Source organism: Molothrus ater, chromosome 16 (genome assembly GCF_012460135.2).
Source record: "Molothrus ater isolate BHLD 08-10-18 breed brown headed cowbird chromosome 16, BPBGC_Mater_1.1, whole genome shotgun sequence".
Taxonomy (NCBI): Eukaryota; Metazoa; Chordata; class Aves; order Passeriformes; family Icteridae; genus Molothrus; species Molothrus ater.
This window is the reverse complement of record NC_050493.2, coordinates 3,127,849-3,145,511: the sequence shown is the minus strand read 5'-3', so window position 1 is coordinate 3,145,511 and position 17,663 is coordinate 3,127,849. Positions and strand designations below refer to the sequence as shown.

At 44.1% G+C, this 17,663-nt stretch overlaps 1 long non-coding RNA gene across 1 annotated transcript; it reads right to left on the bottom strand.

Moving 5' to 3' along the window:
• Nucleotides 1–1,603: 1,603 nt before the first annotated feature.
• Nucleotides 1,604–17,626, bottom strand: LOC118692584 (uncharacterized). Its single transcript, XR_004981173.1, has 3 exons — nucleotides 17,584–17,626; nucleotides 12,303–12,364; nucleotides 1,604–2,547 (listed from the first exon to the last, which is right to left on the bottom strand). It is a non-coding gene; the product is annotated as an uncharacterized LOC118692584 (long non-coding RNA).
• Between the last annotated feature and the right edge of the window lie 37 nt (nucleotides 17,627–17,663).

Below are 17,663 nucleotides of genomic sequence, written 5' to 3'. Positions count from 1 at the left end.
GATTCCTTCTAAAGAAGCACAAGTTTCCAGTGACATTTTGTCCTGCTGCTGCTAACGGCTTGTGTGATCCACAAAAACCTTTTCCTGTCTGCAGGCATTAGACCACAGGGTTCAAACTTAGATCTCTCTGCTTGGAATGACTCAGTCACTAAACGCCAAAAGGAGAAGAGGGCTTTGCAGGGAGTTCACCAGGCAGAAATAACTGTTTCAGTTTTCTTTATTCCTCTCCATTCTCATTCTCCTGGTCTCGGGAAAGGAAAAAAATCCCCATTGTCTACTTGGTTCAATGCTGTGAGACTCCAGCATGCTGCACAAACAGGAAGGGGCTGTGTTTTTCTAGGTATTAACTCATGGCAGCACAGTGAAGTGTTGCCAACTTGTGCCACTGCCCAAAAGAGGTGTGTGAATTTGGAGGGCGAGCAGGATGCTTTGGGAAGAGTCACTGCTGGACTGAGCTCCTGTGGCCCCATTGAAAACCACACATGGAGCTCAGGCTGCTCTCCAGAAGCACCTTGGAGGAATTCTTTGGGTTTTCAGTCTGTTGCCAGGGCAGGGTTTAGCTTCTCACTCAGTTCTGTGCACTAGTTTTGGCTTCTCCCTTCTTGGAAAATTGCAAGGTGAGGAGAACAAGGCAAGGAGAACAAGGTGAACCACCTGCCCAAGAACAGCAGCCAACCTGCCACTTGGATACCTGAGGTGCACTTGCCATGGTCCCTATTTTAGATGACCCTCTTTGCTCTGGTTTCAACATGCTGGGCCCTTTTGATGAACATCATCTATATGTTTGCTGTGGCTGCCCCATCCCTGGAATGTTCAAGGCCAGCTTGGACAATGCTTGGAGCAACCTGGGATATTGTAAGATGTCCCTGCCCATGGCAGGGGGTGGAATGGGACGGTCTTTAAGTCCCCTCCAACCCAATCATTCTATGATCCTATGATTTTTATGCTTGTTACAAAGCATTTTTTCACATTTATTCTGCTTTTTTCAACTAGCTGGAGGACAATTCTGAAGAAGAAAAGAAAATCCATGGCAAGACGAAAAAGGCTCATCCTGAAGCAGAGCATGACCTCAAAACGACAACTGCTTACCTCAAGGACGTGAAATGAGCAAAACTTGAAAGATGTTCTAAGGCATTTTCATGGCTTAATGTGTCAGTTAGAGTGGAATTTCCCAGGGTACAAAATCCTACTGGGTGCAGTTGTGCTACGTCACAGCTCTGACACCATCAGCTCCAGCTGAAAAGTCCCTTGACCATAAATTCACTGGGAAAATCCAGATCTCATCAGCATTAACCCAATGACAAGCACAAGTACAGTTCAGTAATTCAGGCAGGCAGAATCAGAAATGCAAGATTTTGTTTCCTAAGTCTTTCTCTGACTCATTGTCTGATATTTGTAATTCATCTTCCACACTCACCCACATATAAAGTGTGTATAATCACCGGGAAGTTATGAGGCTTAAATGATTCATGTTTATGTAAGGCCTTCTGATCCTCAGACAAAAACTGTTTTAGAATTGCAAAATATTATCACAAATTAGAACTTTATTTTAGTGTCACTATTGACTACTTCAGTGAATGGTCTGCCAGCAGTGCTCTGAGAAACCTCCCCTTAGAAATTAACTTCCTGGAATACAAATACCCAACTCTATATTATCCAAACCACTAATTTACCTAGTTAATGAGCTAAGTAGCAAAGGCAATGTGTACAATCATTAATACATACTGCAAGCTTTGCTAATTCATATTCTCCACTGGGAATACAAGATCCTTGTGCTTCAGAGCAAGGCCACTGGGACACTTAAGTGGCAGAAGAAAAATTAAGTGTTTTAGTCCTTCAGAGCTGCAAACAGGCTCAGCTTCCCAGGCTGCTTGAGCCTTTCTGTGCAGACCTGTTAATGATGGCATAAGAGGAGCTTCCACAAAGGAAAAGGGGACTTAAGTGCCCTGCCAGTCCCATCAAGGAGACAGGACACTAAACCTCAGCTGTTCACTACAAGCAGAAAATATAATTTGGCTTAATTCATTTGGTGTAATGTCCTACTTTTGCCACCCCACAATAGGCAGCTTGTGCAGCTTTGACTTTTTGATAAGACTGAGTTGGCATAAAAGATTAATACAGCCCTTTAAACCTACCCTGTTAAAATGGAGTCTGGATCCCATATCTCTTTAAACCCTTAAATAACAGAACCAGCTGAGATCTAGTATTTCTTTTTCCCCAGGCAGATGCTGATGTTTTTTTTCTACAGCAGATTCTGACTTCTCTTGAGCTTGTGAAACCCCTGGGCCTGGAAACATTTGCCTTTTCGTTTCCAGTGACTGAACAGTTCAGCCAGCTCTGAATCCAGCTTGTCTTGTGCATTATCCACTCACTGGAAACTCCACTGTGGAGTCTGGGGAACTGTGTGCTCACTGCAGATCTCCTGCCATGCTTCTCTGACCAGGAGAAAGGTGATGTGTTCCAGGATCCTCCTCAGGAAGTCAGCCAAGATGTCTGGTAGACTTTTCCATGGACTCTACTGCCCTCCAAGGCACTGTCCCTCTCACTCTGGAAGGAAAGGCGGTAAATCAAACAAGAAATGAGGCCACAGTTCACGGGACGTGCAGCGTTACCATTCTGAATTCAAATATTTATTTCATCCAAGTATTTCAGTGTTCAAATATTTAACTAAACACTCAGCATTTCAACAAAAACATGACACAAAGACCTAGATTGCAGCTATTTCTATGAACAAGCCTCTATTTCCCTCAAGTAAGCTTGATTATATTCCTGAAGGCCAAATTCCAACATCATACAGGAAGCCAACCATGCTGCAGATAACATCAGCTGTCTGCTGAGACACCTGGCCAGACATTCCTGCTTTCTTGGCTCAGTATTCTCAGCCATAGATCTCTCCCAAGAAATAAAATCCAGTTGAGCTGACAAACATAAAGAGAAGGGAGTGAAGAAATTAAGATTCTTGTTGATATTCCCACAAATTTCTCTCACATCTCCTGCTCACAGACACTTCTGTGCCCCTGTGTGTACTCCAGGCACTCCAGACACTGAAGAGCTGGAAGAAGACCTGGAAGCTGAGGCTGTATTTGAATAGAATGCTCTGAACATCTTCTAATGACTAATACAAATTGATAACATCAATAATAAGGGACATTTCCATTTTAATTCACTTTAGAAATGTGAGCTGATTAATTCTCATCCATATCAGGAGATAGGTCCACGTTGTCAGACACCTTGCAAGAGGGAAAACAGGTAGAGGAGCTTGTCCAGTGGCACAGAAAGCAGCAAGTTCAAGCAGAGCAGGGCTACAGGAAGAACAGTTGCCATGGCTGGGATAGCAGAGCTCATGGAGATGCCCCAGAGTGAAAGCAAAGCTGGAGATGGACAAACAGCTCATGAAGGCAGAAATGGGTAAACTCAGTGTAAGCATGGAATCTCTGCAGAAATCCAGGGGGAGAGACCAGCAGGGAATTCCTCACCAAACCAATGCAGCCACAGGTGCAGCCATGAGTGCAAAGCAGAATCCAGCTTTCCAGTGGGAGCTGCTGATGCCAGGGAGCAGCTGTTGGCAGCTGATGCTCACCACTGCCCATCCTGGCTGATGGAGCAGGCATCCCCCTCACAAAGGTCAGGGCACTCTGCCCTCCCCCGGGCTGCTACAGTCATCCCAGTGCAGTTACCAACTGGAATAAAGTGAGTTTGCCAGGGAGGGAGGATATCTTGGCCCTTGAAGCCTTACTCAGCATCATATGACTGACCTCTCTCTTCCAGCTGAACTCCCATGCTCATGTGCACTTGCTGGAAGATAACCTGGCTGAGGCCAATGCCCAGCTGGCTGTGGTGGGGGAGAGCCAAGCTGAAAATAAAGCCATCAGGCTCCAAGGTAAATTCTTGACAGCTTTGTGCAATGTTACCTCCCTCAGATCCTTCTCTTCCCCTGTATTCCATCCAGCTCTGGCAGCCCTGCCCTCTCTCCTCTCACAGATCTGGCCAATCCTTCTCTCTCACTCCAGTCACATTGAATTAGTTCCTCTCCTGCTTCTATATACAGTTGTTGCACAGCCAAAACCAGCCAGCTGAGTTGGGAGCTCCAGGAAGCTCAGAGCAGGCTTACCCAGACTGTCTATAAAGCTTTCTCTCACCTTGCATGCAGATGCCTTGAGGAGACAGCTGGGTGAGGAGCCCAAGGTGCTGGGGAACACCAGCTGCCTGCAGAGGCTGCTGCTGTCATGGGCCATGCACTGCCTGCTCCTCTGAACGTTGTCCACTTCAGAGTAACAAATCTGTTGTGTTAGCCCTCACAAAGGAGAACTTTTCTCATCCAAGTTAATGTCTGGGCTTGTCACCAGCTGGTCTTGGAGGGGATGTGGGGGACATGAACCTTGTATGGATATGGAAATAAGTCTCCCATGAGCTGGCAGCAGAGCAGAACACAGAGAGCCTCCTGATTATCAGTCCACTGTCCATTCAGTGGATTGTGTAGCAGTTTATTTACAGAGATCACAAAAGCCTGGCTCAAAATATATCAACATTTCATCTCCCTGTCTGACACCTGTGTGTTGCAAATGTCTGCTCATCTCCAAAGAGTAATTCTAGTGCTGCACCTGTATATCACCAGTCTGGCAAGGATTCTGTGCTCAGAACAATCACCAAATGGGTTTACTGTCATCATTCTTTGAAACACTGAAAGCAAACAGTGATGGTGACATGCCAAGTTCTGTTTTCAGTTGTATGAGCTCAATTCAATTCACTCCAATAGAGCAAAAAAACAGGTAAGGAAAAAAAGACCCGAAACCTTGGCTCCTGAACAGGAAGATATTTTGAAGGCTGAGATGTTTCTAGATGGCCCAGGACTGAGAGGTTCAAGTGGAATTTGTTCTGCCTTGAGTCCTGCATGGCTGCAGTGGGAGCCCAGACAACACTAAGCAGGATTTAGACCTGATGAAAGAGCAGCTGGAGAAAGAGGAGAAAAACAAAGCTGAACTGCAGCTCAGCTCTCTCAACTCAACACTGAAGTCACAGTCTGGAGGGCCAAATAGAGGACTGATGCCATTGATAGAAGCAAAAGCTGGAGGAAACTAAGTGAGTACTCAGCTTTCAGGGAGTCTGGGGCTTAGGGCAGTCTCATTATTTAGCTTGGCTGCTGAGTCACAGCTCATGGATGTGATCTGTTGGGATGTAATTTGGTAAGAGAGAGAGAAAGCAAAGGGCTCCAGCCAAGAGAAGGAAAATAATACTTGCAATAACAGAGACTACTGAGACCTAACATTGGTACACAGACAATAGAAAACAAACCTTTCTGGTTAAGGCTTGAATTTGGGTAGCCTTTTTTAATTTCAACAGGACTTTACTCTTCCATTAGCCCTACAAAAGCCACTGTAATTTCCGAAGGATAAAGCAAACACCAAAGTTTTTACAATCTGTTTTCTGAGACTGCTGCCAAGTTACCATCTTTTCTCTGGTGAAAACAGTGATGGTGTTCAGTAGGTGAGGGCTGCTGATTCCACCACTCTTCAAATCCATGATCTACTCACCAGGATATTTCTGCCATCTTTCCTTCAGGAAAAAGTTGGCTGTGAGGCTCCAAAAGCAGAGGAGACAGTGGGATCAGTCCAAGCCTGGGCTGCCAACGTGGAGAAAACTAAGCAGAGGCTTCAGAATGAAGTGGAGGAACTCGCTGTTGACTTGAGAAGGCCAGAAATCCAGCTAGCCAGGAGTGTTCTCAGCCTGGCCACCAAGATCTAAGACCTGGTACCAGAGGCTCTGGGACCCTTTCTGTTAACTCAGGTGGGCTTTGATCCACTTCCTTATTTCTTAAGGTCTCTCCATTAAATGTCAAGCAATCTGTATGGCCATGAGAAACAAGGCTAAGGCTTCTCACATCAAGAGAAAGCCCAGATGAGAGCCACAGCTAATTCCTGGGAGCACACAGCATGCTTCTCATAAGCTCATTAGCTGACTTCCAGAAACAAGAGTACAGCAAAAGAAAAAAGCCCTCCTTTACTGCATGGCAAAGTATTCATCTTCCTTTAAAGGATAATGATATCCTGCTTTGAACTTTTCAGTGTTGCAGTACTGGTGGGTTGGCCACTGGTTATTAACTACCAAACTCAAAGCAGACCTAAACAACACATTTAAACACCAGCTCCTTCATTAAATTAGTATTTCTACTCTTGCTCATGTTAGTGTAAGAGCATGAATAGTAGTGCAACTGTAGGATATTTGAATAAAAATGTTACTTAAAATAGGCACAAAGGCTGCTCAAATCCACTGAAGTCCTTGGGTACTTGCCAATGCCTGCAGTTGGCTTTAGAACAGATCCCAAGAGCCGAAAATCCCAGCATTGCATTACTGGGCTGAAAAAATCTGTTTCCCCATCCCTTTCTTTAATGAAGCAGTTCTTTATTCTATGGTTCCTGTGGTGTGCTTGTCACCATGGTATCTGAACACCATGTGGATCATAAGGATATGTAGAATATTTGTGATTAAAAGCTCCTAGGAAAGAAAAATGTACTTTTATTCTTTCCCTTCATGACAAGCAGTTAAACAGTCTAAAATAGTCTTGAATAACATCTTGTTTGTAACTGAATCTGCTTTAATATAGAAAAAGTCACACTGATCAACCCAGGCAATTACCAGCAGCACATCTGCACAAGGAACATCTGAAGTGGAAAACATTTTGCTCCACAGCAGCATCATTATAACCACAGGAGCAAGGATGACTATCACACTGATGGGAACTGGGTGATCTTGTTAAATTCCTAATGGTGAGGAAAGACAGCCTCATAAACATTTTAATCATCCATTCAGAGTGACCAAGAGAAATGCTGTCAGCCTTTAGAATGGCTGCCAATTTAACTGTGACTGGCTGGCAGGACATACAGAGAAGTGAAGAGTGAAGAGAACTTGTGTCCAGTGAATGCTTGGCTTTATTTTTCCAGGCCAACGCTGCTTGTGCTGCTCTGGACAAGAGGCACAGAGCCTTTGGTAAGATGCTAAAGGAATGGCAAAAAAAAGGGCAAAGAGTTGCAGGTTGAAGTAATTCACAGAAGGAATGTACACAACTGAAAATGTAGAGCTTTAGGCTGCCTGAAGAATCCTTGGAGCACCTGGAATCTATGAAGAAAGAGAACAAGGCCCTTAAGGTTAAGTACTGGTTTGATGTACAAAAATTGTGCACATCATAAGCCCCTTGATTTCTACTGAATGATCTGTTGGGGTGTCTTCTAGCACTAATTCCACTTTCCTTATTCCTAGCAGTGCTTTCACTCTCTGAGGACATTAATTTGGTGCCATAAAAGAGAGGCTGCAGTGCCAGTTCTGGCTACTAGCATCCTCTAATTCTGAGCAATTCACCTGGGGGGGCTGTTAGCAACAGCCAGCTTTACCCTGGGAAGATGATATTCCCTTTAACCTCCATGGAGAGGATTCAGCATCTCCAGCAATCAGTTCAGAGCAAGGCAGTCAGACTCCTCTCAATATCCATCTTTGCATCCCTTCTCCCTGCTGGCTGTTCAGTGATGCCTTCCCCCTTCCCCCTGGTTTTTTTTTACAGTTCTGTAAATTACAAAAATTGATCTCTTATATCACTGTCTGGAAGATTACACTGTAAACATTTAGAAGATGCTACAGTCTCTTGTCCTTGTGGCCAAGAGAAAACAGTGATGGACACCCTCTGGCACACACCAGAATTTCCTGGGCTCTCCTCCATCAGCTGGCAGAGAGCCCCTCTCTGCTGCAGGGAGATGATGTGGTGTCCTGTTCCCATTTTGTGAAAGCAAAAATCTGAAAGGGGGAAAGGAGAAGGCTGGATAAAAACTGGAAAAAAAATTCTCTTTATTAGTGCACTTCATTCTTCCACCTCTGTGAACACATGCAGCTAGCAGGGCTCATTCAGAAATCCAGGATAATGTCTAGCAGTGAAAAAAAAGGGCAGCTGACATAAAGTGACTGAAACCATTTCATGCTATTTCCAGTCAAAGGATCTGTCTGGTGCACTCAGAAAAGTTCACAGTCCTGAAATAAACCTATCACATGAAATATCTGTTTTCTTCCCTAGAGGAAATTAAGGATCTAATCAATCAGCTGAGGAAGGGAGGGGAGAACACTCAGGATCTGCAAACAGTGAGGCTGGAGATTGAGAAGGACAAACTGCAGGTGGCACTGGAGGAAGCAGAGACTTCCTTGGAGGTATCAGTGCTGCAGATGTGAGAGATTCCTGCCAGCCTGCTGCCCACACAGCACCAGATGGATTTTGCATTTATAACTGGATAGATTTTGTATGTATAATCACGTAGACCATAATTACATTATGTACATAATAAGGTTGCAGCATGGAGGTTTTAAGTTAGACATTAGGAAAGTTTGATAATCATTAAGGGGAATTACTGCTTAGACCAGATTGTCTGGAGGTTATGGTCTCTGTTATTGGAAGTTAAATGCAGTCTGGTCTCACATCAAGTGGGACTGGTTTGGCAGGAGCTGATCCATATTTTAGGCAGTACATTCTTAGGATGACCTCTTGAAATCTCTCCAGCCCTGTTTTAAAAGGAGATATTTGTGAATGGCTTGGTACAAAGTCCTGGTATCTCAGTTTTAACAGATTTGAAAAGTCACTGTATTTTTATTACTTGGTGGGCAATAATTTGATACAAGGGCTGGATCAGACTCAAGATAACAGACTGCTGTACCATATGCTTCACTGGAGTCCACAGAAACACTCACCAGCATGCAATTGAGTCTCTGCAGGCGAGTCTGGAGACTGAAGTGGAGGGGCGTGCTGAAGATCTCTGCCTGGAAATGATGGCCACTGACCTGACCAGAATGGAAATGCAGCTGGATTGTGCCAGCAGGAACAGCAGTGAGCTTGTCTAGACCTGACCAAACTGCAACAGCATGGCCAGGTAAACTGGATGAAAAATAACTCCAGATCTATTTTATACTTAAGTAACAAAGCAGTAGATTATGAGCTCTTGTTTAGACAGAAATCTTGAACACGCTGGGAATTTATATTCAAAATCCCTGGCTCTCCCACTCACACCAATTTCAATCTGCAGTAGTTTCAACAAATCTTATACAAGACAAGCATTACTAACAGTTTTTGTCAAACTGAAAACCCAAGAACTATTTATATGTAATTAAACCAAAAATGTTCTGTGTTTAAGAGAAGTTGAGATTGCTGTTTGAATAGGATAGCCAAGAAATGGACTGGAAACTAACAGAGATGTAAAACTAGAGAGCTTCCTTCAGCTCTTCATTGCTAAAATAAAACAAAGTAAGCAAATTAGTAAAAAGCTGTCTCTTTGTTGGAATAAAGTTATACAACTGCTGCCAAAAATCCAATTCTAGTAACATAAAGACTTACAACAAAGATTCTTTCTATCTCCCCATACATATCTATATGTACACACACACACACACACACACACTCAAACCTCACTTGTGCTCAGTTACATCAGCCTCAATCAGAAACAATTCTCTTAAAGTCAGGGTGGCTACAATGAGAGGAAAACAGGATACTGAGAGAGCTGGGGTTTTCATAGGGTTTGGTTTTAAGTTTTGTTGTTTTTTTTTTTTTTTAATCTGGCATGACCTTAAAGAACAGCTTTGCAGAGAGACCTCCTACAACTTTCAGCATCCTCTCCCTTCATTATCTACATTAATCTTTCATTTGCTTTCAGGACCTTTGGATCCAAAGGGATGAGGATGCTCACCAGCATGAGGAGCTGTAAGTGCTGTCTCTGCCCACCTCAGAGAGAAGTGGAAGAAGTGCAGGCTGACCTGGAGGGCAGTGAGCACTCTGAAAAATTCCAGGAACAGGCAGAGGTCATGGAGAAAGCATGAGGAACTCAGTGTCCATGCACAGAGAAAATATAACTACTTATGCAACAGCCACCTCATCAGAGAGCTCAGTGTGTGTGGTTTAACATTAAATCTTAACTCTGGGTAAGAAATCCAGGATTAGGTAAATAATGGATAAGTATCAGTGGTCTATAAGGCAAGTCTGATAATTCTATGGAGTATGAAGAGCTCAGTTTTTAAAAATATTTCACTCATAGCAGGATTTTCACAAAAGCACCATCTTGGACCAGCTTTACTCCTAGCAAGGCTTATGAAGAGACTTTAAACAAATTTGGTGGAATAATTAAGACACTGCTGAGGGAAAAACCAGCCTAAAAGGGACAGCATAAGATTCTGCCTCCATTGAAACGAGAGTTTTACAGTTGTTTCCATGGTGCTCAGATTTCTTCCATGGACTGTAGCCCCCAGTGAAATCCATTGTAGTGAAATTTGAAGCCTCCTTGCATTACAGACTGCAGAATGAAATAACATACCTGCCACTTCAGTTTGTGCACAGATTTATGAAGCCACTTTAACATTCCCCATTAGAGTCTGCAGTGCTTTTCCATCAAGACCACCCATGATAACATTTCCAAGGAGAAGAATGTAACTTCTGGAAAGGACTGATAATCCAAGAAGCACTTCTCAGCTGCAATTATGGGGCATTGGTTATAAAAACTGAGTCATAAATGTGGCTTTTATTTGAATAGGATAAAAAATACAACCAATACATTCCCCTCCAATTGACTGATAATAAAAGGATGCATTTTAAGCAGGTGAGCTGCTATCTCCATACTAAATTGGGGGTTTAAAACTTATTTGTTATATAAAACCCACATAGCACTGAACTTGTGCAGCATTCTGGAACACTGTGGCACATTTACATGATGTTGTTTTGCTGAAGAGCAGCCTTTGTTACCAGAATGCAATTTTTCTATTAAAGCCTTTGGAACTCTCCTTCCATAGTGTGTTTTTATTATTATTATTATTATTTTTACAGCAGCAACAATAACAGTCGTCCAATGATTCATATCAGTAAACAGTAAGCGCTAAATGAGCTGTGGGGCTCATATTTTCCATGAGATAAAAAGACACATCTATATCATAAACTGTGGAGCAGAGACTATGTTTGTTGAGAAAGCAATCAAATACAGCTTCAGTCAGGTCTAAAGCCAGCTGCTGCTACTGCAGCAGAGCTCTGAAATAAATAATATTGGTATATAAACTCCAATCCAGCAGAAATTCAGAAAAATGGATGCAGACTTCAGGACTTGGTAAACAACAGGGTCTGTTTCTGCCTCAGAGGTGTATCATTGTGTCATTCATAAATCATCTCTGGCAGCTGAATGGAAGAGAGGAGCAGATAGGAAAGATGTTTTGAGTATCTAAGACTTCTTTCTGCCCTCTAAAATCAGTTTGTTTACTATTAAATGAAAGCTGGGGCCTGACCTTCAACACTTTACTAATGAGCACAAGGAAATCATCAGCGAGCACTGAGGAGGTGATGAGGGAGCAAAGAAAGCTGGGGCTAAGTCACCTCCCCACCTTTTGCCCTTTCTGGTGGTAGCTGGAAACTTTCAGGTATATATTCCATTATTTCTCTCCAGTGCTGATTTGATAGCAGTGTTAATAATAGATGTCAGCACTTGCACTGCTTTTTATGATCTTGAAAGGCAGGATGCATGTTAGCTCACTGATTGCAGCCTGGCAGAATTAATCCACAAAAGAAGAAATTCACTTTCACTCTGCCTCCCTGGTAATCTGCATCACAGATGGCACCCTGAGGAATTCCTCCATTTCCTCTTGATTTGTCCTTTCTTTCACTTATTACACAACTCCACTCCTCACACCTACCAGCCCTCCAACAAAGAGTAGGCTGGGTTCCCTCTCCAGCGAGTCAGTGGCATTTGGAATTGGCAGAGGAGAGCAGAGCTGCCAGCACTGAGCAGATTGCTCCTTTGGCACTGTGCTGACAACTGGCACTTCCCAAATATCACAGCTAGCTGGGGATTGAATGCACAGCATTTCCTCCCAGACTGACACTGAGCCTTCTGCCACCTTTGTGCTTTCTGTGTGCTCAGACAATGTCTTCACCCTCCACCTACAGCACACACTCAGCCACCTTCTTTCCACTGGAGGGTGGAAATAAAAGCCTGAAGTGTCATTAGAATCAAAACTTCTGATTTAATAACAGATGGGGATAACAACTTTGACTGGTCCAGTGGTTCAAAACAAGCACCCCACCACCTGGTTTATGGTCTGATCTAGAGTGGTCCAAAATGTCAGGGATTACTTCCAATGAATTCAGTTAACTCTGGATCCAGCCTTCAGAAGGCAGCTTGTGATACACAATAAAATTTAAGATATGGCAAAATTTCTCAGAAGGTAACACACAGATTTCAAATCTACATATCCTAGCTTTCCATGATCTGTATAAATAGCTGTGCTCTCAATCTGTTTCATACCTTCCTCACAGTCTTCCTGTGTGGCAAAAGATCTGTGTCAAGAGCAGGATCATTATGAGCACCTGGAAAAGATTAAGAAGAACTATTAAATTGCAATAAAAGACCTGTAAGTCAAGATGGAATAGGCAGAACAGTTAGCCCTGAGAGGAGAGGGGAAAAAAACACCATTATGAAACCCCAGGGTAAAAAAAACATGTATAAATATCTGAGAAAGATTATTCCAGCAGAGCAGCTATGAAACCCTTTCCTGCACCTAGCTTCCACATTCGGCACAAACACCTGAAAAGGAACATTTTCATTTAACAACCAATATGTCCCAAAGGGAATGCACTAATTCAAGGAAATCCAGGCTAGGCAGAAAAGCTGCATGTGGGAACTCTGAACCCCCTGGAGCACAAGGGAATTTCAGCACTTTGCACCCATGCAGAACTCATCCATCAGGATCTTTATGGTGCCTGGATGCAGCAGGAGCAAGCCACTGGTCTCAGCAGCTGATCTACACCCACAAAGGAGAATTTGGAAGGTGTGCTGTCATCAGCAGCATGACTTTTTATTTTTCAACTGCAACAAAACTCCAGAGGCACGAGTAACTTCAAATTCCTGGGGTAGATACCAAAACAATGGGCCATTTTCTAACCCTCAAAATGGCACATCAATTGTGCTGCTCCTCTTCACATGAAGGAACTGAAACAGCCAGACAGCAAACAGAAACACTGTGTGGAGACTGAAAATTCTGCACAAGAACAAGAGGTCTCTGAGGGAGCTGGTCTTCCCCAAAAAATGGCTGTAAAACCAACCAGATGGGACAGATGCAGAATAAACTGCAAATGAGGAGTCTGTAGGTCTGCCTTGCCCCAGCTCTCTGCTTCATCACTTGGGAGTTTGATGGGATGATTCTTACAGGTCCCTTCCAGCTTGATGTGTTCTGTGATCACACAATGGCACTTGGTGCACACCAGGGGCATTTCCCCTCTCCAAAACACCAGCTGTGTTCAGTTCATACTGACAGCATCCCCAGACTTGGGGACTTTGTAGACTTGGATGCACCTTTTGAGAGAGTCCCTGGCAAGAGTGCATCACTCTCTACAAAGGATTGTTCTCCTCTGCCTTCTGTGCAGCCACTTCCTGCTCTCAAGCACAGTCTCTGATGTGTGCACAGACATGAACACACAATTTATAAAATACTTATTAATTACCACTCCTCAGGGTCATGCCCATTCTCCTCACCTTGATGTCACTGTGCACAAATATCAGACAGGTTCCAGGTCAATTTTTCCAGTGCAAAGATTCCTCTTGCTAAATCAAACCATTTCTGATATAGGAAGAGAGCCTGGCCAAAGAAAGGAAGTCCATACAGGAAGGGGAAGATGCGGAGGAGAGGGAGATGGGATGGCTCCATTGGCTCTAAACAAACTGCACATCTGGCACTGTGTCTCAGGCTTTCCTTCCTGGGGAGGTTATCCAAGGCCTCTGTCCTTTTGCTCTGTGCCAGTGGCTCAGGGAAGCTCGAGCTCCCATGTCTGAATCCACCTGCCATGAATTTATTAGAGCAGAAAAGGGTGTGGGATGGAGATGAGGAAAACATAGGTGTGTTCTCAACACCAGCTGACTCATGCAGTTCTGAGCAGGGGAACACAGATATTCCACAAGTCTCTTTAGGCACAGAGGTACTCCTGGAACAGCCATTGGACAGTACAGATGTTTTCACTAATGGTAAAACAGAAAGGGAAAAGGAGCAGCATCCTTCTTCTCCCCAAACGGATGCACAGTAAGGGCTAAATATTTTCTTGAAAGAATAGAAGACAGAAAAAGTGTGAAAGAATCTGCAGACAAAAGAATTATCTCTGTGTCAGACTCAAAACTTTGCAAATAATACATCCCTGGTATATCTGGAATGATGGAACACATCCAACACTTTGTGACAGATCTGTGCTAACAGAGATTAAAGATTCTTCAAGTCGAGGATGGGGGATGTGATCCAGGTCATCTCTTGCAAATAATTCCTGTCATCAATAGCCTTTATTCACAGTCTTATTAAGGTTTAGTGTATGGGGGAAAACTTGTATTTTTCACAGTGAGATGGCAGAACATCATATTCTGCCCAAACTCAAGATGCAAGGCATCACAACAGGAGGGTAGAGAGCACAGAAAGAGCAAATCCAAACAAGCTGAGAGGCAAACCCAGCTCCTGTGGCAGTGCACACCTAGAATGCACTTTCCATTCACCAATTACCTGTTTGTGTATCTAACAGCCTGCTTCCAGAAGATCTCTTTTTGACTAGCTGCTACCCTGTAGCTGAATGAGGATGTCCCAGGTTAAATCTTTTTTTCATATATACCTTAAGGTCAGATTGCATCTAAACCACTTTCACTAAAATCAGTTCAGCCTTGTTTGTGAGGCTGTAATCTCAAAAACATCAGCATCCTTCCTGGATTAAGCATAGAGCAATTGTATCAGCACTACAGCAGGAGCAGTGGAGGAAAATTCTTTGGGAAGCTTCATTGGAGACAGGGTCTTAGCTTTTAATGCTTAAAACCTCGGCAGAGCTCCTCATTTAGATGCTCTCCCTCCATCTGGTGAAAGTTATTTTGTAAACATAAACCCGTACTTAAAATGTAATTTTGTTGCAGTTATGTAACTCTGCTCGGCCTAGTTGTGTGACTTTAATCCCTGCAGCTGGGGCAGGTTTATTGTGAAACCAGTAAGGGCTGCACTGGTCACACATCTTGCAGCCACAGAGCCACAGGACCCCTGACAGAGGCCATCCACTCTCACCTCCTTCCTGAATACAAGACCTTGTATTGCACTTTTGACATCCTGACAAATATTTCAGATCCATTCTTAAAAACCTCTCAGAGCAGCCCTCCATCCTGTCAGATCAGTTCCTAACACAGGGCTTCACTACTTCAAAGCAGTCGCTGGCAGTTTTTACCCAGCTCTGCCTTGTTGTTATCTCAGTTTATGACTTCTCGCCCTACCCTGTGGCCATAAGAGAACAAATTGTTCCTTTCCTCAGAGCAGCAGCCTTTCATCTCTTCCAAGACTATGCACATCTTCCCTCAGTTTTCTGTCCTCTCAACAGGCTCAGCTGAAGTCGTGTTCAAAGGCCCTGATCATTATTGCCACCTTCTTCCCTAAATCATCCTCATTTCTCTGGTGCACAGGACTCTAACGCTCTTCCAATGCAGCTCAGCAGAGCACGATCCCTTTGTGTGTGTTACTCAGATTTCCTTAGTGTTGTGTGGTGTTTACCTCATCTACAAAAAGATATTTTTTGTTCCTGTTCAGCTTTTGACCCTCAGCAGCCCCTCCACCCTCCCCTGCAGCACAGCTGCCCTATCTATTCCCAGTGGTGTAAATCTGATGGTGTTGGAGTGAACAGCAGTGCACCTGCTGCTCAACCACATCCCATTTTTACCACAGAGCTCCCATTTTGAACCCTGGTTCTGCCACTGTGTTTATTCTGAACTTGATCTCAGCTTCAGATGCAGTAATTGCATTATTGCATCACAGATGAGTAATGCACAGGTAATTCCCTGTACAAGCACTGATATTAAGTACTTCTTCCCTCAACCAGTTTTGCAACTCCTTTAGAGCAGTATCATCTAGACTGGTTTCCCAGTTTATTATTAGAATATCCTGCAAGCCAGTGTCAGAAACTCTACTAAAAATCAAGATATATGACATACATTGCTTTGCCCTTATCTGCAATCCTTGTTATGCTGCCAGAAGAGGAAATTAGATTGGCTCAATTCATTCCTGACAAAGCCATACTGGCCAGCAGTCACCTTCTTTTTTCCTTTGAGATGCTTATAAATTGTTTATTTTCTCTCAGACTTGAAATTAAACTCACTACTCTATTGCTCCTCAGTATATCTGGGGCTCATTTATGCCTCCCCAGACTTTTTTGTTCATTGTTGTTGTACTTGAGCTCACAAAATCTCACAAGTTTGAAGGAGACAAACTATGAGACCCCAAAGAGGAGGGAATTCCTCGAGAGGATTAAGAGTAGGGCAAATTATTGCTCATGAACTTATTTGATATTCAAACCCTCAGTCATGGAATGGTTTTGGTTGGAAGGGACCTTAAAGATTATCCAGTTCCATCCACCCCTCTGCCACGGGCAGGGACACCTTCCACTGTCCCAGGTTGCTCCAAGCCCCATCCAACCTGGCCTTGGACACTTCCAGGGATCCAGGGGCAGCCACAGCTTCTCTGGGAATCTGTGACAGGGCCTCCCCACCCTCACAGGGAAAAATTTCCCCCAGTATCCCATCTAACCCTGCCCTCTGGCAGTTTGAAGCCATTCTCTGTGTCATGTCCCTCCATTCCTTGTCCAAAGCCCCTCTCCAGCTCTCTTGGAGCTCTTTTAGATCCTGGAAGGACAGAAGATTCCTGGAACTTCTCTTCTGCAGGCTGAACATCCCCAGCTCTCCCAGCCTGGCTCCAGAGCAGCCCTGTCCCCTGCAGTGCCATCTTTCCCTGTATCAGGGACAGCGTGGCCAGCAGGACCAAGCAGTGATTGTCCCCCTGTACTTGGCATTGGTGACACCACACCTTGAGTGCTGAGTTTAGTTTTGGTTTCTCATTTCAAAAAGGACATTAAGGTGCTGAAGCGTGTCCAGAGGAGGGCAAAAGGTTCATGAAAGGTCTAGAAAACCTTATAAGCCATGGCTGAGGAAATGGGTTTGGTTAGTCTCATAGAGAGTCAGTGTGGATTTATTTGCTCTCATGTTTGTGGCATTTTGTCTCCATTATACCAGCAATTACACCAGAATAGATTCTATGTGATGTATCCTGTAGGATGGGTTATGAGTGTTGCTGTTTGGGACCCAATCTCATGTATGTGTCCAGCACCTCTGTATTTTGAGAGTCATCTACTGGGAACAATTAATAATCACACCTTTGTGTTTTTCTCCTCAGAGAAACAACCGGGCAGGGGGAAATACCTTCTTTTTTCCTCTTTTTTCTTTACTTGTGCTCCAGGCTGACTACAGCAGTAGATCTGAAAGGAGCGTGTATTGAGGCCGGATCCAGCCTCTTCTACCGTGCCAGCAGTGAGAGGACTGAAGGAAATGGCCTTGAGTCCCTGGAGAGTCAGGTTAGATGTTATAATTTATTGTTTTCACTGTTCGGGTGGTCAGACATCGGAACAGCTCACCCAGCTAAGCGGTGGACTCACCACCCCTGGAAGAGGCGCTTGCCTGATGCGGTTTAGGACACACAATGGCGGGGGTGCATTGCCAGCCGTGCTTTACGATCTTAAATTTCTCTCCCTACCTCGTCAATTCCTCAGTTCCAGCCGGGGCCGCCCCGCCCTGAGGGGCCGCGCAGGCGCCGCTCCGCCCTTTGTGTGGGGA